Raw genomic sequence first — 22,994 nt, 5'->3', positions numbered from 1 at the left:
ATACGAATATATAAAAATATAGCGCTTGAGGATCTTTTCTCTGACAGAGGAAATGGTGCTTATGAAACATTTGATCTGCTTTCTTGCATTTCTCAGCCCTCTTAGAATTAGACAAGACCATGTGACTTGTTCTACCAATGATCTGTAAGTAAAAGAAAACCCAAAAGATAGAAAGAGGTGGCTCATTACTTCCTTGTTGCTCTTCCCCTTCTTTGACAATCAAGAAAGTTCTTTTAGATGGTATAGTGCCACAATGATAGAGCCTCTACCAACCAGAATTCTGAGTAACTGTATGGATCGGCTCTTTCCACTGCCTCATGCTGGACATAAAGTGTGATGGTGTGTTGTGTATTTTTTTAAATTAAGCCACTGAAATTTTGGCATTGTTTGTTACTAAAGTATAAACCTAACCAATCCTGACCAATATACTTGCGTTTTTGGAGCTCACATTCCAGTGGGAGCAGATAGGCACACATCTAAAAATCTCCAGTCGGCTGATAACACATCTCACTTGCTTTGTGCCTATTATACATCAATTACTACCTGTTGATTATTTTTACCACATTGTTTCACTTTCAAAAATATCCAGATTTGGATAATAAATTACATGGTTACCCATAGACTAGATAGTAAATAGCCTATGGTAAATAGTATAGGAAATACAGAAACATGGCATCTAGGAAGGAGAAGATAATCTTACTAGAATAATTTGATCACTAGAATTTATAGTTTTCTGCTAGGCACATATAGGGCAGATGAGGTTTGGAGTGAAGGACATTCCAGTACCTCTCAGTTTGATCAAAAGTCCAATGCAGAAGTAAGGATATTTTGGAGATTAGTAGGCAGATTAAGGTAAGTATGGTAAATGCAGAGGAGGAGCAGAGGAGTTGAGATGACAAAAAAGCAGGAGGAATACTGGCTAGATGAATACATTATCAAGGACTCTGAAGACCCAACTGAGCAGTGTGCATTTAAGGAGTTTATTTGGGAGAGCGGCGTATTATACTTGACTTCACTGATTAGCTCTTCCTTTCACTTTTGACTTTCTGATCCAGATTTTGGATAACCTCAATTTATAAAACAGACTAAAGTACATATTTCTGAGGTTGAGAGACTCTTGATAAACTTCAAGTAGAAATATTTTTTAAAGGAGGACCCAAAAAGAAGGAGATGGCTGTTCAATTGAGCCTATGGTAGTTGATGCTCAGGGAATTATTTTTATAAATTATACAAATGCATAGAGTGAAATAGGCATTATATTCTATATATGGTAATGGATATGCTACCAAACTCTAAAATACTGCACAAAGACAAATAACTATGGATATGGCAGATATGAGTTGCACTCCTAGTTTACCTGGGACAGACACAGTTCATGCCTATAGCAACAGAATGTCCTTTTACCTTCAACAGGATCTCAGTTTGTATTACAAATTCTGTGGTCCCCCTTCCTATGATATTCAGGGTGGAGATAATTTCACATTCTTCATTTTTCTTCTTTCAGATTTAATTAACACCAATCTGAAAATAAATCTGTCAGAAATCAATGTGGAGTCCAATACCAGTCATTTAAGAGGCTTTCTCTTCCTACCTTTTACAGTTCATGAATTTCATGGGTTCATGCCTCAGGGCCCCCACCTCAGACTCTCTACCCATACCAGCAAGATCCTTCCATGAGGCTAAGTATCACCTCCTATTGGCTCTTGTGAAGGGTTCCCAGGCTTCAAACATAATACCTAATTCTTACCCAGACCCCTACACACATGACTTCTTCCTGCTTAGAGAAGAAGGAAGGCATGAATAGCAGGTGTGAATGGAAAGTAATGTGAAAAAGGCATAAAATAAATGTTAACTCAAAAGATCACCAATTAACAAACAGGATCAGGAAAGTCCTTAAGGGCTTTTAAAAACATTTGAACTGTTTTTATAGATGTTGTCATTAGCATGCGTTGATGATATGCTACACATCTGTCATATGGACATAAGCTTATCTTGCATTATATACCATAACTAAACCCAATTTAGTATCTGTCCGCCTCAAGAAATAACAAGCATATGATTGATGTTGATATATTACTATTTTTACTTTATTTTATAATAACAATTTTTTTTTTAATTTTTTAAATGTCCATTTGTTTTTGAAAGACAGAGGGAGATAGAGCATGAACAGGGGAGGGGCAAAGAAAGAGAAGGAAACACAGAATCCAAAGCAGACTCCAGGCTCTGAGCTGTCAGCACAGAGCCTGATGCAGGGCTCAAACACACAAGCAGCAAGATCATGACCTGACCCGAAGTCAGACACTTAACCAACTGAGCCACCCAGGCTCCCCCATAATACCAATATTTTAATGAAAGTCCATCTGATTTACATTGGAACTGCTGGGTCATAGAGTTTCTTGCTGAGCCTACTATAAAGTCAAAGATTTGTGGAATAAGACCTGACAAAGCCAGGCAGTGTGGCCAGGTGGTGATACCTCTGATCACTGCCTGAGTTTAAATTCAGGCTCTGTCATTTAACAGCTGGTGACTGTGGACAAGTTACTGACTTCTTTTAAATTTCAGCTTCTCCAACTATAAATGAGGATGACATGAAAAGCAATTTCCTCATAGGGTGTTCTGAGGATCATTTGAGCAAATGCATGTTAAATTCTTAGCATAATGCCTGGCATTTCTTGATTTTGTCAGATTTAATTAGATCTGGCTTGAACCTCCATCTGCCAACATGTGGTGGAAAGTCTGATATCAGCCATTTGGAAAGTCCCCTTCTTCTTTCTTGGAGAGTACATGAAACTGAAGAGCTCATACACTTTAGAAAGAAGGCTCTGCTTTTCAGCGAGTGGTAGCCAGGGTTATCTTGAGCCACACTTAGTAAGACCCAAGTGGACTTACGTTTTTCAAAATAAAATAAAACTTACTTAGAGTGTAAACCCAGACTTCCTCTCTATTGTTTTTTCATCTTCTTTGGGTTTCTATTCCAAGTTCATATTGTATTATCTCGCATTTACCAAATGTAAATAGTAATGTAGTGTCCTAGCTGTTGACTAGCTGTCATTCTCCCCAACTCTGGAAAGGAAGGTAGAAACAAGGCCCTGTATGTTGCTGCTCAGGTCATGCCAAACAGGCACCCAGAGGAAGGCTGAGTCGGCACTGAAATCTGGCCTGCATTCTGCCCTCTGGCCTTGGGACCTGGTGCAGGGCTGTGGCTGACAGAGGAAGGGGCACCTTTTTCAAATATGCACAAAGAATCTTTACAGGCTATAGGAAGCCCCAATAGGAAACATATGTTTTAATTCTATTACATTTTCTCAGCGTCTAACAGATTTGCAAACACAAACTGGAGTGGAGGGGTGATCTACAGAGAGTGCCTCAAAAAATAACAATCTTAATTTATTGTTTGAAATATTTTCTGGTGAAGAGTAAAAAAAAAGTGGTTATATCCACTGCTACTTTCTAAATGTTTGTGTTCCCCCAAATTCACATGGTTAAACATAATCCCCAATGTGATGTTATTTCAGGTAAGGCCATTGGGAGGTGATTTGGTCATCAGGTTGGAGCTCTCATGAGTGGGAGCTCTCATTAATGGCTTTATAAAAGAGATCCTGAAGAGCTCCCTTGTGAGGACACAGCAAGAAGAGAACTACCAGGAAGTGGACTCACCAGACATAGAATCTGTCCACACCCTAACCTCAGACTTCCCAGCATCCAGAACTATGAGAAATCAAGGTTTGTTAAGACCATCCAATTTATGGTATTTTTGTTATAGCAGCCCAAGCAGACTAAGACAGGGGTTGAAGACAGAGTATTACGAAATAGTAGATGTTTTAACTCAACTCCAGTGCACAGAAAACAGAGAAAAACATTCAGGTTTTATGGAAAAAGCAAACCTAAATGTTGTCCAAATGTTGTGTGATAATACGAAACGTGTTTTTATGTATCTCACATCTGCAACATATAAGCTGACCACTGGAATTGTAATTTAATAAGAGTAATTAAGTTATTTGCCACCTAACATGACATTATCGTATGATTCATTGTTAGAAAAAGCCTTTGTTGTCTTCCTTGCCAACACTGAATCATCAGCAATATATGAGTTTGCTCTCTTTTTATGTTAGTGTTCCTGGAAATGAAATATTTTCTTAGTGATTTAGTAGTGAAATTATGGTCATCAGTAAATCTTTTCTTTCCTCTTCCCCCCACAAATACTGATTATGTAGGATAGGAGGCTCACTTCCCCCAACTTATCTGGCATTTCCCTGCATGCAAAAATAAATAAATGAATAAAGGGAATGACACGGATATGGTCATTCCGTAACATCTGGTAAAGTAATAAATTATTTTAACTTAGGAGCTGTAAAACAGTCATACATTTTTAAATGTTGCCCTTGCACCTGATAAAACTTAAGAGGTGAGTGATTTCTGTTTGTCATTCACTTTCACCATTCTGAAACTATTCTCTAACAGTGTTTCCCTGGCCCCTAAACTCCCATTATAATTCAGGCTAATGACAAATCTAAGTCAAATACTTAAATAAAATCATCTCCCAATGTCCTATGGCATACAAGTTTTGATTTTTGATCTGGCATTTAATTTGTAGTTTTGTATCCAATCAATACAACCTTTTCATTCTCTTTGTCTTTATAAGGATTAATGACTATAACAACTATTGTATTGTAACTAGATGAGCAGAACAGACAAAACTATCCTTAAATATACTTTGTGAATCCAAGCACAAAGAGAAATGTACACTCCAAACTGCTTTAATTATTTTTAATTTTTTAAACATTTAATAATAGACTGCTGGTTGATAAAAGTTTATAAGTAGTCTGGATTGCAAAGGTAATAGAAATACAAAGGAATTAGCTCATGCAAATTATAAGATGGAGGAAATATAATAGTTTCTCCTGTCGAAGATGATTTCTTCTTAACTATCAGAGGCATTCGAACTAAAAATAAAAATACGTAAGTCCACACCTAAAGAAATAAAGTGGAATAAAGGATTCAGAGCAAACCTGCTATAAAGAAGCTGTAAAAAGCAAATTATCTGGCTTACATTTATATCCAAGTTTATACTGTGGTTTGGGAAGTCTTGAATTTGATTATGATTCTGTTTTAGAAGTTATTTTAAATGACCACATGTATATCAGGCCTACTAACATCCAGAGTATGTTTGAAATAAAATTTTAGAAAGCTTAATAACTTCAAAGTGTAATATAAAGTTTTTATTCATGCATACATATTTAGTGTTTAATAAAATATGGAAAAACCTTATGCAAAATATTTGACATTTGCAAAGACATTTAGTTCTGAAGACAAAGACTGTGAGACTATTTCAAAACCAAAATAAATATTTCAGTCTTTGAAACATAAAGATTACTATTGAAAGATATTCTGTATAAATCATTTCAAATGAAGCCCAGAAGGAGAAAAAAATTTTATTTAGTTTGGCATTGCTTCTAAGGATTTCTTTAAAGATATTCTGAAAATTACACAAATCAGAATTTGGGAGTTATTGTTTCAGTTTCTCAAATACAACATACTGTTGGGAGGGTTACAGAAAATGAGAAGAGGGAGAAAAAGAAAAAAAGAGCAAAGAAATAAAGTGCTCCTCACCAGCCAGCTCACCATGCCTTTTGCGCACCAGTGAGCCTAGGCCAGATTCAGAAGAGCTGTTGCCTATCACAGTTTTACTCAAACTCACATGGGCTCAGTTACTGAACACCTAAAGCAGATGCATCATGATTGAGACACATCCTGAAGAGCTCATACTTCTTCAGATCAGGAATGTTCCCAGAAGAGCTTTTATTGGCTTCATTTTGCTTTTCTTCCTAGTCCTAATAAGGGTGTTGGTATTTAGGTGAGAGGATTCCTGGACTAGCTAATTGTGATTTCCAAAGAATTGACGTGTATGCTGTTGGCATTTCAGTCCAAACTGATTTGCATATTTCATTCCCAGATTAAAAATGAAAGAGAGAGAGACATAAAATTCAATCATCAAGTGACTAAAAAAAAAAAGTCCACTTCCTTAAATACCTACTATATGCATAGACCAGCTATTGATTGATTCATTGATTGCTTGACACTGAGAGCTATGTTCTACATGTAATTTGTAGTGGTCACTGTAATGTACCATCCAGATGCCTTTTCAATGAAGGACCTATGGTTCCAGCTGCTGGGGGTTCCATCAGCAGATGTCTATTGCTGTCAGTCTCTTCAGGGACTGTCTCAGCTGCAGACAATTTCCTTACCCAAAGTCATCCTTTCCTGAGACAACAGACATATAATTTATTGATGTGAGAGTATAAAGGATTGGCCACCTTGGCCTAATGGGAAACCATTCTGAAGGAACATTCTGGCTGCAGAGCTCCTGTGGGGCCAGCCATGGTTGTCCTTTGGCCTGTATCACAGCTTGACTTCCACAGGTGTTCATCCTCCAGGGCACTCCTCAGTAAATATGCCACACACTAAACTCAGTTTCAGAGGCTCCTTCCAGAAAAACCAAATGTGTGACCATGTTAGACTGACATTTAAGTGTCCTTTCTCTAACTCAATGAGAGAATGTGAAAAATGTACCTCTTAAGTAAAGGACAGCCCATCTTACCTATGAAAATATGTAATATTCTTAAACTCATTGCCCACTCCAAACTCTCAGTGCCTCTACTCGGTGCTTCTGTTTGGGTAATGTAACAAAGAAAGTCTTTACTGCAACTGATTTAAAGTGGAAGAGGAAATGGAGACATCTTTGTTGCTACCATTGTAATAAGAGTTGGAAGTATTTTAATATAATACAGGAAGGGATGAATCTCCCTGATCTGTATGGAAAGCCATACTGAGAGTTTTTGTATGTATAACCTTACCCAAGTTGGGCTATGCTGACCCAAAGATAAGGGGATTAATGAGCCTAAATCCAATCTCTGAATTTGAGCCAATTAAGTGACAAACTCAGCTTTCAAGCACAATGAAAATGAAAGGTAGAAGAAAAGGAAGAAAGGAAAGGAAGGGAGTAATGAAGAAAGGAGAACTAGAAGGGGAAAAAGGAAAATACCAATAATTCTGATAAACTTAAATTTTCAAAAGAAGCCATAAACTCAAATGCCTATGGAATGAGGGAGCTAAGGTGAATGTATGACATCTTTGCAGGCCAGATGTTGATTTGGAGCTGCCAGTTTGCAACTCCTTTCAGAAGACTGATTACTATATAATGATGACCATTTTGTCCCATCTCTCTTAAGGTATGTCCAAATCAATTTTTGTGAATATCATCATATTTTATATCAAAGAATCTATTTAATGGAAATCCTATGAAAAATGAATGAAAATAAGTAATCTTAAAGGTTTACCTATTTTATAACAAATTTTTAAAGAAAAGGTGTTGATGCTATAGTGGGATTACTTAGATAGACCAACCTGAAAAGAATTACATTACATGTGATGGAAGTATAATGCAAAATTCTGCATGGGGGTAAGGTGAAGGGATGTTTAGCAAAGTTCCTCTTATACAGACTATTTCTCTCACTCTCTAGCTCTAGGTTTAACATCATCTCTAAAAACTAACAATAACTCATCAGTCTTGAATTAAAACTAAATTATCCAATGACTCGAAGCAATACATTTTTAAAATTGAGATGTAATTCACATATCATAAAATTCACCCTATTAAAGTGTACAACTTGGTGATTTTTTTTGTATATTCAAAAAGTTGTGCAATCATCACCACTATCTAATTCCAGAAAATTTCATCACTTCCAAAAAAACTCATGCTTATTAGCAGTCACTCCCTGTTTCCTCTCCTGCCAGCCCCTGGAAATAACTAATTTACTTTCTGTCTCTATATATTTGTTAATTCTGGGCATTTCATGTAAATGAAGTCATAACAATATTTGATCCTCTCTGGTTTCTTTCACTTAGCATAATTTTTCAAGGTTTATCCATGTTGTGGCATTTTTCACTACTTCATTCTTATTTATGGCTGAATAATATTCCATTATATACATATTCTACATTTTATTTATTAACCCATAAGTTGATGGCTACTTGGATTGTTTCTACATTTTGGCTATTACTAATAATCTTCTATGAACATTTGTATATACATTTTTGTATATTTTGTATATTTTTCTATGAACATTTTATATATTCATTTTTATTTGTCTTGGGTACATACCTAGATATGGAACTGCTGTGTCACATGGTAATTATAAGTTTAACTTTTTGAGAAACTGCCAAAGTGTCCTGCAAACTGTCTATACCACTTTACAATCCCATCAGCAATGTATAAAGCTTCCACTTTCTTCAAATCCTTACCAATAATTACCATCTAGGAGTTTTATCATTATTATTATAGCCATCCTAATGGGTATGAGTAATATCTTGTGGTTTTGATTTTTATGTCCATAATGACTAATGATGTTGAACATTTTTCATGGGCTTCCTGGTCATTCCTACATCTTTGGAGAAATGTTTATTCAAATACTTTGCCAATTTTTTAATCAGGTTATTTGTCTTTTCATTGTTAAGTAGTGTATTATTTTAAATGAGAAAAGCTGCTCTTTTATTGTCCTGTTAAGGGTCACATGAGTGGATGACCCTCTTGGCTATTGTTCTTGAGAACAAGACACTCATTGCTCCAGGATTAGCTATTACAAAATCTTTTAGGGCTTCATCAAAATTGTTGTATCATGTGAGAGAATTGGTGTGAGAAGTTAATCACAGGGGATGTGATAGATCCATTTCCACGGTGAGTCCATAGGCTTTTAGGGTAGAGACTCCAAACCTGGTTTTAAAGCTAGGGAGGCTCACTGGGGTGAATCAAGACCTCAGGGCCAGTAGGGATAAGAGGAGCAAGGAGACCTCTGAAATAATATTATCCTTAGGAAGAAAAGAGCCTAAGCTTGTGATTCAGGCTGAAGCAAATGTCTAAGTATTCACAGGGAAAGGTTAGTGTATTTGATGCTGGTAGCTCTGTGGAAAAAACAACTCAAGTGAGTATAATTTGAGGAGAAATAGCTACAGTGGCAACTGATAGTACAGTAACCTTAAACCTGAGAAGATTATGTAATTTGTTTTTTAAACCATGATACTTTTAAGTAGAAAAGAAGTACTATTAACCAGAACAGTAGAAAAAAACTTGTCCTCTTGCAGTGATTTTCCTACTAGGCTGAGACACTTCTAATTGTAAGGTGCTTCATGCTTGAAACATTGCAAGATAATAAGCCTCTAGCAATCATTGAAGAAATAGTGGCACCACATGGAGTTTAGCACCAATGTAAGGCATAAACGTATTCACCTGGTATTTGGAAGCAGAGGAGTCTGGGCTTCCTGCTCAAAGGACAAATGACTATTTATCTACCTAATGACGAATCATATCACATTGGTTATAAATGCATAAGCCAAATTCATAGTTTAAAAAATACTTGGGAGGGACCAAGATGGCAGAACAACATGGAAGGTGTTTTTGCATCTTTAGTCCCTGAAATGCAGCCAGATCAACACTAAACCATCTTGCACACCTAGAAAACTGACTTGAGGATTAACACAACAATATGCACAACCTGAACCACAAAACTCTGCACGAATGCAGCACAGAGAGGTGAACCTGGGGAGAGAGAAGCCGCAGAGGGCAGGGAGCTGTTTTTGCTTGTGGAGAGAGGATAGAGATGGGGGAGAGTATGGGAAAAGCACCCCTGCCACAAAAGCAGCTAGAGAGAAAAAGGAAAAGTGGAAACAGCCACAAGGGTCTAAACAAAAAAGAAAGGAGAAAGGAGAGGGCTTTAATTCCATTAAGACTCTATAAACAGGGAGAGTGCAGAGTCTGAAATTCCATAGCTTGATACCTGGTGGTACTCTGGTGGGAAGGGTGAATCCCCAAGAGCACACAGCAAGGTTCGAGGGTTCCACAGGTGACACGGAGAGTGTGTTCCCCTGCTGAGAGGACATTTAATAGAGGCTGTGCGGCCTCCCCACAGGCAAAGGTCCCAGCAGACCCTGGAGAACAATTACATTCACTGGTGTTGGAACAAGGATGTGAAGGGGGAAGCCTGGTGCCAGATGTGTGTTGTGATTTACCATAATCTCTGAAAAACTGCTGCTACACAAACATGCAAGTTTTTCAGGGGTGGGCTGGCACCCAGCCACAGTCTCAGGGCATTGGCAGCAGCACGGTCTCACAAACATTCCAGGGGCAGCCGGCACACAGCCATTGCTCAGTGAGACCCTCCCCCAGAGCGTGTGAGCAGGTCAAAGCCACAGTCCCTCAGAAGTGAGGGGCTGGGAAACACAGCCCCATCTGAGATAAAACTCAGGAGGGAGGTGCTGCTTGGCAGCCTGACAGCTCGGTCACGGACAGTGTAGAAGCAGGGAGTTAACAGAAGCCAGAGAGGAAGGAGGGGTGCTTGATTGCTGGTTGGGGAGAACAGAGTTCTGATACTAGAGACTGGGTAGCTGGGTAAGCCATTTTCACCCCTCCCATGCATGCACATACAAGTCCAAATGTACCACAACAATCCACCCCAGTAAGCTAATCAGCACCGCCTAATGGAGAATGGAGGCGTTACACTAAGCCCTGCCCAGCTGGGCCAACCCAGCTCTTGAAGAACACCATAAGTCTCTCTGCCTGCTTAGTTTATGGACTATAAAGTGCTTCATAGTTTGACTTCTATGGGAAGCCAGATGTAATTTCAATCAAACTTCATTCTGTTTACTGGTCCTTTTATTCAATTTTTTTTCTTTTACTTTTCTTTTCTGATTCTTGAATACAGAAAGAGAAAAAAACTATTTTTATTCTCCATTTTTATTAAAAGCATTTTTCTTTAATTTTATTCCACTATATTTTTTATTTTTTTGTAAATTTCTTAATTCTATTTTATTTTCATCATTTCATTTTATTCTATTTTATTGTATTCATTTTCCAAATATTGAAACATTTTCCATTCCCTCCCCCCTTTTTCTCCTTTTCTTAACTTTCCCTTTTTTCTCTAATCTATCAAGCCTCTTTCAATAACCAGATCAAATCACACCTAGGATCTAGCATCCTTTATTTGATTTCTTTGTGCGTTTTTAATTTTTTAATTTTTACTTTTTTTACTTTATTAATTCCTTTTCTTCCTTCAAAATGATGAAACAAAGGAATTCACCCCAAAAGAAAGAACAGGAAGAAAGGACAGCCAGGGACTTAACACAGCTACAAGAAATATGTCTGAAACAGAATTTAGAATGATAATAATAAGAATACTAGCTGGGGTTGAAAGCAGACTAGAATCCCTTTCTGCAGAGATAAAAGAAATAAAAGTTAGGATGAAATAAAAAATTCTATAACTGAGCTGCAAGCTCGAATGGATGCCATGACAGCAAAGATGGAGGAAGCAGAGTGGCGAATCAGCAAGACAGAGGACAAACTTAAGGAGAATAATGAAGCATAAAAAAAGAGGGAGACTAAGACAAAAGAGCATGATATAAGAATTAGAGAACTCAGTGACTCATTAAAAAGGAATAACATCAGAATCATAGGGGCCTCAGAAGATTGAGAGAAAAGGAGATAGAAAATTTTACGTGAGCAAGTTATAGTGGGAAACTTTCCTAACCTAGGGAAAGACACGGACATCAAAATCAAGGAAGCACAGAGAACTGCTATTAGATTTAACAAAAACTTACCACCAACAAGGCATATCATAGTCAAATTCACAAAGTACTCAGGCAAGGAAAGAATCATGGAATCAGCAAGGAAAAATAAAGTCCTTAACCTACAAGGAAAGACAGATCAGGTTCACAGCAGACCTATCCACAGAAACTTTCAGGTCAGAAAGGAGTGACAGGATATATTCAGTGTGTTGAATCCAAAAAAAATATGCAGCCAAGAATTCTTTATCCAGCAAGGCTGTCATTCAAAGTAGAAGGAGAGATAAAAAGTTTCCCAGACAAACAAAAACTAAAGGAATTCATGACCACTAAACAAGCCCTGCAAGAAATTTTAAGGAGGACTCTCTGAGGAGAGAAAAGATGAAACAAAACAAAAAATACCAAAGCAACAAAGACTAGAAAGGACCAGAGAACACCACCAGAAACTTCAACTCTGTAGGCAACATGCCGGCAATAAATTCATATCTTTCAGTACTCCCTCTAAATGTTAATGGACTAAATGCTCATATCAAAAGACAAGGGTAACAGAATGGGTAAGAAAACAAGATCCATCTATATGCTGTTTACAAGAGACCCATTTTGTTTTTTTAATTAATTTATTTATTTTTATTTTTTATATTAAATATAATTTATTGCCAGATTGGTTTCCATACAACACCCAGTGCTCATCCAAACAGCTGCCCTCCTCAATGCCCATGAAAGACCAATTTTACACCTAAAGACACCTTCAGATGGAAAATAAGGGGATGGAGAACCATCTATCATGCTAATGGTCACCAAAAGAAAGCTGGAGTAGGCAAACTTACATGAGAAAATCTACATTTTAAAATAAAGACTGTAACAAGAGATGAAGAAGGATATTATATCATAATTAAGGGGTCTATCCACCAAGAAGACCTAACAATTGTAAACATTTATGCTCCAAACATGAAAACACCCAAATATATAAATCAATTAATCACAAACATAAAGAAACTCATTTATAATACCATAATACTAAGGTACTTCAACACCGCACTTACAGCAATGGACAGATCATCTAAACACAAAATCAACAAGGTAACAATGGCTTTGAATGACACACTGGACCAGATGGACTTAACAGATATATTCAGAACATTTCATCCTAAAGCAGCAGAATACAGAGTCTTCTCAAGTGCACATGGAACATTCTCAAGAATAGATCACAAACTGGGACACGAATCAACATTCAACAAGTACAAAAAGATCGAGATCATACCATGCATACTTTTAGACCACAATGCTATGAAACTCAAAATCAACCACAAGAAAAAATTTGGAAAGACAATAAATACGTGGAGACTAAAGAACATCCTACTAAAGAATGAATGGGCTACCCAGGGAGTTAAGAGGAACTTAAAAAATACATGGAAGCCAATGGAAATGATAACACAACATCCCAAAACCTCTGGGAAGCAGCAAAGGCAGTCATAAGAGGGAAGTATATAGCAATCCAGGCCTTCCTAAAGAAGTAATAAAGGTCTCACATACACAACCTAACTTACACTTCAAGGAGCTAGAAAAAGAAAAGCAAATAAAACCCAAAACCAGCAAAAGACAGGAAATATAAAGATAGCAGAAATCAATGCTATCAAAACCAAAAAAGAAGAAAAAAAAAAACACAGTAGAACAAATCAATGAAACCAAGAGGTGGTTCTTTTAAAGAATTAACAAAATTGATAAATCCCTAGCCAGTTTGATCAAAAAGAAAAAGGAAAGGATCCAAATAAATAAAATCAAGAGTGAAAGAGGAGAGATCACAACCAACACTGCAGATATACAAACAATAATAAGATAATATTATGAGCAATTATACACCAATAAAATAGGCAATCTGGAAGAAGTGGAAAAATTCCTAAAAACAATAAACTACCAAAATTGAAATAGGAAGAAATAGAAAATTTTAACAGACCCATAAAAAGTAAAGAAATCAAATTAGTAATCAAAAATCTCCAAAAAACAAGAGTCCAGGGCCGGATGGCTTTCCAGGGGAATTTACATTTAAAGAACAGTTAACAACTATTCTTTTGAAGCTGCTCCAAAATATAGAAATGGAAGGAAAACTTCCAAAATCATTTTATGAAGCCAGCATTACCTTGATTCCAAAACCAGACAAAGACCCCACTAAAAAAGAGAACGACAGACCAATTTCCCTGATGATCCTGGATGCAAAAATCCTCAACAAGATACTAGCCAACCGGAACCAACAATACATTAAAATAATTATTCACCATGACCAAGTGGGATTTATACCTGGGATGCAGGGCTGATTCAATAACCTCAAAACAATCAATGTGATACATAACATCAATAAAAGAAAGGACAAGAACCACAAGATCCTCTCAATAGATGCAGAGAAAGCATTTGACAAAGTACAGCATCGTTTCTTGAAAAAAACCTTCAAGAAAGTAGAGATAGAAGGATCATACCTCAAGATCATAAAAGCCATATATGGAAGACCCACTGCTAATATCATCCTCAATGGGAAAAAACTGAGAGTTTCCCCCCTCAGGTCAGGAAAACGACAGGGATATCCACTCTCACCACTGTTATTCAACATAGTATTGAAGTCCTAGCTTCAGTAATCAGACAACACAAAGGAACAAAAGGCATCCAAATCAGCAAGCAGGAAGTCAAACTTTCACTCTTCGCAGATGACATGGTACTCTATATGGAAAACCCAAAAGATTCCACCAAAAAACTGCTAGAACTGATCCATGAATTCAGCAAAGTCTCAGGATATAAAACCAATGGACAGAAATCAGTTGCATTTCTATACACCAATAATAAAGCAACAGAAAGAGAAGTCAAGGAGTCAATCCCATTTATAATTGCACCAAAACCCGTAAAATACCTAGGACTAAACCTAACCAAAGAGGTGAAAAATCTATACATGAGAACTATAGAAAGCTTATGAAAGATATTGAAGAAGACACCAAAAAACAGAAAAAGATTCCATGCTCCTGGAATGGAAGAACAAATACTGTTAAAAAGTCGATAATACCCAAAGCAATCTACATATTCAATGCAATCCCTATCAAAATAACACCAGCATTCTTCACAGAGCTAGAACAAACAATCCTAAAATTTCTATGGAACCAGAAAAGACCCCGAATAGCCAAACCAATCCCGAAAAAGAAAACCAAAGCTGGAGGCATCACAATCCCAGACTTCAAGATGTATTACAAAGCTCTAATCATGAAGACAGTATGGTACTGGCACAAAAACAGACACTTCGATCAATGGGGCAGAATAGAGAACCCAGAAATGGACCCACAAACATATGGCCAACTAACCCCTGACAAATGGAAAGAATATCCAATGGAATAAAAACAGTTTCAACAAATGGTGCTCAGAAAACTGGACAGCAACATGCAGAAGAATGAACCTGGACCACTTTCTAACACCATACACAAAAATAAACTCAAAATGGATGAAAGACCTAAACGTAAGACAGGAAGCCGTCAAAATCCTAGGGGAGAAAATAGATAACAGCCTGTTTGTCCTCAGCACATCTTACTTGACACATCTCCAGAGGCCAGGGAAAGAAAAGCAAAAATGAGTTATTGGGACTTCCTCAAGATAAAAAGCTTCTGCACAGAGAAGAAAAGAATCAGCAAAACTAAAAGGCAACTGACAGAACGGGAGAAGATATTTGCAAATGACATATCAGATAAAAGGCTAGTATCTAAAATCTATACAGAACTTATCAAACTCAACACCCAAAAAACAAATAATCCAGTGAAGAAATGGGCAAAAGACATGAACAGACACTTTTCCAAAGAAGACATACAGATGGCTAACAGACACATGAAAAAATGCTCAACATCACTCATTATCGGGGAAATACAAATCAAAACCACACTGAGATACCACCTCACACCAATCAGAATGGCTAACATTAACAACTCAGGCAACAACAAATATTGGTGAGGATGCAGAGAAAGAGGATCTCTTTTGCACTTCTGGCAGGATTGCAAGCTGGTGCAGCCTCTCTGGAAAACAGTCTGGAGTTTCCTCAAAAAAATAATAGAACTACCCTACAACTCAGCAATTGCACTACTAGGTATTTACCCAAGGGATGCAGGTGTGCTGTTTCGAAGGGGCACATGCACCCCAATGTTTATAGAAGTGCTATTGACAACAGCCAAAGCATGGAAAGAGCCCAAATGTTCATTAACAGATAAATGGATAAAGAAGATGTGGTATATATACACAATGGGGTATTACTCAACAATCAAAAAGAATGAAATCTTGCCATTTGCAACTACATGGATGGGAACTAGCGGGTATTATGCTAAGTGAAATTAGTCAGTCAGAGAAAGACAAATATCACATGACTTCACTCATATGAGGAATTGAAGATACTAAACAGATGAACATAAGGGAAGGGAAGCAAAAAGAATACAAAAACAGGGAGGGAGACAAAACAGAAGAGACTCATAAACATGGAGAACAAACTGAGGGTTGCTGGAGGGGTTGTGAGAGGGGAGATGGACTAAATGGGTAAGGGGCATTAAGGAATCTACCCCTGAAATCATTGTTGCACTATATGCTAACTTGGATGTAAAAAAATACTTGTTGCTTTTATGATAGGTCCTAATGTCTATAAAATGTTTGCATTTTATGTATCACTTTCCACTTTGCTAACTTTTGAGCATTTCAAAGCTAATTGGGTCAACTAACCCAAAAGTACATACATCTTAATTTCCTATTTTTATTTTACTTTTATTTTTTTACAGTTTATTTATTTTGAGGGAGAGAGAGAGAGAGAAACAGAGAGAGAGAGAGTATGAATGGGAGTGGGGAAGAGAGAGAATCCCAAGCAGGCTCTCAGCATGGAGCCCAAGGTGGGCTCTAACTCATGAATTGTGATATCATGACCTGAGATGAAATCAAGAGCCAGATGCTTAATCAACTGAGCCACCCAGGCACCCCTTCATATCCTATTTTTAATATATACTTCTTAATGTAAAAACTTTACATGTGGTTTATCAACTTTTGCCTTTTTTGGATATATTTCTCTCAATTTTAATGATTACTTTCTTATTAACTACCTAAATAGAACATTTATTATTGTTTCTCGAGTTTTATTAAGGTATAGTTGACATATAGCAATGTGTAAATTTAGGTGTATAATGTGATGGTTTGATACACATAAATGTCATAAAACAATTACCACAATAAAATTAGTTAACACCTCCATCACCTCACATAATTATCTTTCTTTTTTGTGATAAGAACATTTAAGATCTATTCTCTTGGTAACTTTCTCTCTTTTTTATTTTAGTTAATTAGTATACAGTGTAACATTGGTTTCAGGAGTAGAATTCAATGATTCATCACTTACATACAACACCCAGTGCTCATCACAAGTGCCCTCCCTAATACCCATCAACTATATAACACAGTATCATTAACTATAGTTACTATGTTATACATTAGATCCCCAGAACCCATTCATCTTATAACCAGAAGTTTATAGGCTTTGACCGACATCTCCCTGTTCCCCTGGCAACCACCATTCCATTCTCTCTTTCTATAAGTTTGACTTTTTTAGATCCCACATATAAGTGAGATATTATAGTATTTGTCTTTCTCTGATTTATTTCCATTAGTGTAATGTTTTCAAGGTCCATCCATATAGTCACAAAAGGCAGTATTTTATTTTTTTTGTGGCTGAATTAATGTTTCATTTTCTATTTAACACATATTTTGTCCAATTCATTCATCTATGGACACTTGGATTGTTATTATTGTGATAAATTATTTAAAAGTAAATGTTTCCTGTATCTAATTGCAATACTTTTTACAGCAAATACTTAATTTATATCTCTGAAATTCAAAAGTGACTGAATTATAGCATAATTCTTAATTGTTGAATTAATTTTTTTTAAGACTTTTAAGTTGACACTTCAATTTCCCTGATCTTGGAACCATGACTATTCATTTTACCTAATTCTCCTTGCATAATGCAATTTACCTAACTAATGAAATTTGTCCTCAACCATTCTGCTTTTCTCTGTTTTAAAAATAGCTTTCAAGTAAATAAGTGAAGGTATTCATGAGTCCTGCATCCTGAGAAGGAAATGCCACTACTCATCTTCTTCTTTTGATTATAATATCTGCTATAGGAAAAGTACTATCATATCCAAACCACCAATCATCACAGTTTTATCAAGCATGACACATAGAGTACAATGTTCCCTCTTTGTAAGAACACTGTACTTTGTCTCCAACCTTTCACACTTTGCTGGTAACTATCTCAGGTGTATAGATAAAGGGAATAGAAGCAAGATGAAACACTGCCAGTGCCAGATTTCCAAGGCTGATTTGTGTTTAGCTAGAGTAGAACTCCCCTGGAGTATTAAGATATGCACACCAGCTTTGGGATGATCTAATTTGCTTTTCAGTAACTAAGTGGGTAACAATTGCTTTCTGTTATTCCCTTCATCTCATCTTCCTTGCTGAAGTTGGCTCTGGACATCCATTTGCTGCTGACACTGATGGGTTCATTGGGCATAATCTAGGTCACATATTCCTGGAAAATGAGCCTGAGTATATCTAACCCAAAGATTTCAGGAAAAATGTCATGAGCCTTGAACTTGGTAAATTCAGGGAATTTGCCTCTTGTTTAATAGACTCCAGAACAGTAATAATTTTCTGAATGTTTGGTTTAGTATTTTGAATCTTTCAAAAATACCAACAATAGCCAGTGTATCAAGACGCTTTATAGCTTTGCCAGAATTCCCATATATTTGGTATTCCAGTGACCCAAGTGAAACTTTTCAGGATATTTCTACTTATGCACAAAAGAACACAGCACAACCAAAATCAAAGCTGTCAAACACAGTAAGTGGTTCTCCAGTAAGCACCAATTGCCTTGGGAATCATCAAACTCTGCACTGACATAGTGACCATGATGTGATCTTCCACACACTAGTTTGGGCATACAACACAGAAGTTCAAGGAAGGGTCACGCTTGGCTGTTTGGGGTTTCAGGAACAATAGAAGATTGTCATTGGTGATGTAGAGAGTAACACTCCATGTCACCACATAGCTCAAATTCGCTCTGCTCAAATTCCTTCAGGATGGACTCAAATTTTCTTCTTTTTATTGTTTTATTTGGAATGTGTGGGAAGCTACTACTTGCTAAAATCCATGGTGTTGCTTTCTGATGTTGGTGTTTAGCAGTGGTCCAGGATATACCATATTCAGAAGGTTTAGTCTTAAAGAAATTGAGCATGTATATATATGTCCTAGGCCTTCCAATCATGTCTCCCTGAGGTTGTCTATTATTCCCCATATGGCATGGATGCCACAAAGAACATTAATATTCATCTACTACATCCAGAGTTGAATAAAGCAATATTCCAGAAACAAAGCTTCAATGTAGTGTCCTCAGTATGCAGTGGCTAGAACCTCAGAAACAATGACTTATAGGGTTGTTGCTTTAGTGTCTATCATAATAAAATGAGGACTTGTAGTGAATCTTCACAGTTATAATGCTAGCTTCTTCCTCTGTAAGGGACTGTTAGTGTTTTAGTTTATGCTCTTCATTTTACTTGGGACACTCATATACCTTTGCTCATGGGAGTGACAAAATGTATGGTTTGTGTTGGAATAAAAGAATATGAGTATTTGGGATGTTTAAGAGTAGGCTTGATGCTTTGTAAGGGAATTCTCCTCTAGCACTTGGCTTATGTACACTCAAGATTGGTGTGTCACAGTGGAAGCCAGAAAAGGCAACCTGGCTTGAGTTGTTGTTGGTGGTGTTTGGTGTCGTTTTAATACAAAAGCTTCTCTTGGCTCTTTTTCTTCTTTAAAGAACTTTTATTTCTAATTTCAGAAATACTATATATGTATATAGTATATATAGTATATATATATATACACTATATATATAGTGTATATATATATAGTGTATAAATATATAGTGTATATATATATATCAAACAATTACTACAAAATTAACATGAGAAAAAAATAAAAGAATACTCATGATTTCACACACCAAGAGAACTACTATAAACACTTTAAAGTATGTTGTTGTAGATCTATTCCTAAATGACTGAATAGAATTACATTTTATAAATATATCAGAATTAAGCATACTAATTAAGAAGTGGTATTTTGAAGACAGGCTAAGGCTATCTGGAATCAAATCTTGGTCCTACTCTTTACTTAAATCTTTGGGCAAATCAGTTCACTTCTTTTTTTTTTTTCAATATATGAAATTTATTGTCAAATTGGTTTCCATACAACACCCAATGCTCATCCCAAAAGGTGCCCTCCTCAATACCCATCACCCACCCTCCCCTCCTCCCACCCCCCATCAACCCTCAGTTTGTTCTCAGTTTTTAAGAGTCTCTTATGCTTTGGCTCTCTCCCACTCTAACCTCTTTTTTTTTTTCCTTCCCCTCCCCCGTGGGTTTCTGTTCAGTTCACTTCTTGATGCTGCAGTTTCCTCATCCATACAATAAAGGTGATAATAGTTCTTACCTTACATAGAATTGCTGAAAGTATGAAGTGCAATAATATAAAGTACTTAGAACAGTGTTGTTGACACATTAAATATGGCACGATAACTCTCATTATCATTATCCTTATTATTACTAACATTGTTAGACGTTCAAGTTTATACTTTTCCTCTCTTATATAAGCCATGCTATAACAAACTTCCTAGAAGTTACGTCTTCCTAGAAGTTACGTTTTTTTTAATAGAGTCCCAGGAAAAAATAAACATAATTGACTTTGGTCTCAGAGACAATTTAATCTCCAATTTGCAATCTCAAAAGCCTATAAGGACATTGATTTGTAGGGAGGAGCCAAGATGGTGGAACAGCATGGAAGCTTTTTGTGTGTCTTGCGTCCATGAAATACAGCCAGACCAACACTAAACCATTCTTCACACCTAGAAAACTGATTGGGGAATTAACACAACAATCTACACAACCTGAACCACAGAATTCAGCAGGTACGCAGTACGGAGAGGTGAACTTGGGGAGAGAGAAGCCGCAGGAAGGGAGGTGCTTTTGCGGGCAGAAAAGCCTGTAAGAACTAGGCAAGTACATAAATGTGTGAATCAGACTTGTTTAATAAAACAATAAAGAGTCTATATTGGGTAGTATCTATACTGGCCTTCTTAAAGGAATCCTAATTTAATACAACTCACTGCCTGGGAAAACTAAACCAAACCAAAACAAACATATAGCCTAAACAAAATGTATCTGCGGTTTTCAGGTATCCTTTAGGCCACCAATATGCAATTCCTGATCTGGTCTACACCCTCATTTTTTAAAATTTTATTGAGATATAATTGCATTAAGTTCAAGTGTACAACATAATGAATTGATACATGTATACATTGTAAAATGATCAACACAATAAGTTTAGTTAACATCCATCACCACAGACAGCTACCAATTTTTTTCTTGTGATAAAAACTTTTAAAATCTACTTTTAGCAACTTTCAAATATACAATATAGTTGGGTCTATCCTTAAGTCCTTAGGATGGATTCCAAGAAACTGAACTGCTGGTTCTAAAGCTACCACTTTGAACGATTTACATGCATATTACCAAAATTCTTTCCAAAACGTTGGTATCACTTTATGTTTTCATGAGTGGTATGTGCTTGTTTATTATGATTTTGTTAATTATAATCTGAAACTTATTTTGCCAGAGACAAAAAAGTTGTATCTTATTATGAATTTAGTATGTATTTCCTTTAATATTATTTCTTCTTTTACTGTTTAGTGCTGTACTCCTGGCACCCAGAACAATGTCTGGCACAAAGCAGATGATTGAAAATGTACAAAAATGTATGTATGAGCTTATTGAATATATATTATATACATATAATGTATATAATATATGTATGTATATGTACACATGTCTATACATACATACACACACACAGTGTACATAAATTATCTATTCCCATTTTCATGCCTCTTTTTAGCAATGGACATGCCAGAACTTTGGAGCACCAGATGAGCAGTTCTAGTTTCAAGAGAGGAAAACAACTCACTCAGGAGGATTCATAAATAGCTGCCTTTAACCTCCACTTCTGCTTTGTGTGTAGCTTTGCCCAAGTGGCCATGTCCTGCTCTATGGCTCACATTTGTGTCCATTACCCCTGGAGTCCCGCATTAAAAAATATTACCTTATGTAACTTACGGTACACCATTTATTCTTGTGTAATCTGAGGCAAATTAAGTACTCCCTTGGAATTTCAGTTTCCTATCTGTAAAATGAAGAAAATAACACTTGACCAATCTATGTCACAGGGTCGTTGTGAAGTGAGTCTTGGGAAAGTATGAACTGTTTTGGAAATGGATAACATTCCATTTTGTCTTGTAAGGGTCACTAATTACCTCCTGTGTCTTGCTTTATTCAAGAGCAATGACAGAGTTGGATACCTTCTCTTCTTTTCCAGATCACTGGCCAGGCATTAAGTATTTAAAAATATAATAATAATGCTGCATTCATGATGCCAAGCAATTGGCACTTTATTTTTAAGTTTCAGTACTTTGGGGCACCTGGTTGGTTCAGTCGTATAAGCATCCAAATCTTCATTTCAGTTTGGGTCATGATCTCACCAGTTTGTGGGTTCAAGCCCCACTTTGGGCTCTGTGCTGTCAGTGCAGATTGGGATTTTTTCTCTCCCTCTCTCTTTGCCTGTCCTCCACTTGCATGCTCTCTCTCTCTCAAATAAACAAATAATCTTAAGAAAAAAAAAACTCTAGTTCTATGACCCAAACTATTGCTAGTGCTTAATTTTTGTCATGGGCTAATCAATAAACTGTAGCCAGATGTTCATATTTTAGCCTTTTCTTCAACCTGGGTGCATTATTTCCTGTGCGGCTATTTCCATATACTAATGTTTCAAAAATAAATTGATACAAAGGGACCAAAAAGGCCTCAAAAAAGTAGTGCAATTCTGGGGGATGGGGAAAAACTGCAGATGAAATAACATATTGTTCAAGTTTTTATTATGAACTTTTTAAAATCATGCTGTCGCTTGTCATATCACCATACAATACTAGGAATTAATCTTATTTTCCTCCTATGTATATGTTTTTTAAATATTCTGCTCTAAACTTTAAAAGATACTCAATCTGGGACCATGAAAGAATAAGATGAAAACCTGAGCCAATTCCAAACTGATCTAGCTTGCCCATTCCTTATGTAATTGTATTTTGACCTTTTAGTTATTGAATTTTAGCCCTTTTAGCTATTGAATTTTAGCCAGCTTCACAGTGAACTGCAATTAAAGTTAACAAATAGTCTTAAAACTAGAAAACCTGGTAGTTTTGAAAGACTCATGCCAAGTAAATG

At 36.5% G+C, this 22,994-nt stretch overlaps 1 long non-coding RNA gene across 1 annotated transcript; it reads left to right on the top strand.

Moving 5' to 3' along the window:
• Positions 1-3,545: 3,545 nt before the first annotated feature.
• Positions 3,546-21,800, top strand: LOC128311227 (uncharacterized). The gene is made up of 3 exons (XR_008289400.1): positions 3,546-3,723; positions 21,411-21,475; positions 21,616-21,800. It is a non-coding gene; the product is annotated as an uncharacterized LOC128311227 (long non-coding RNA).
• The last annotated feature ends 1,194 nt before the right edge of the window (positions 21,801-22,994 follow it).

The sequence above is a fragment of the Acinonyx jubatus genome, chromosome A1 (assembly GCF_027475565.1).
Source record: "Acinonyx jubatus isolate Ajub_Pintada_27869175 chromosome A1, VMU_Ajub_asm_v1.0, whole genome shotgun sequence".
NCBI lineage: Eukaryota > Metazoa > Chordata > Mammalia > Carnivora > Felidae > Acinonyx > Acinonyx jubatus.
Note: the sequence above shows the minus strand (reverse complement) of the source record. Positions and strands in the feature narration are given on the sequence as shown.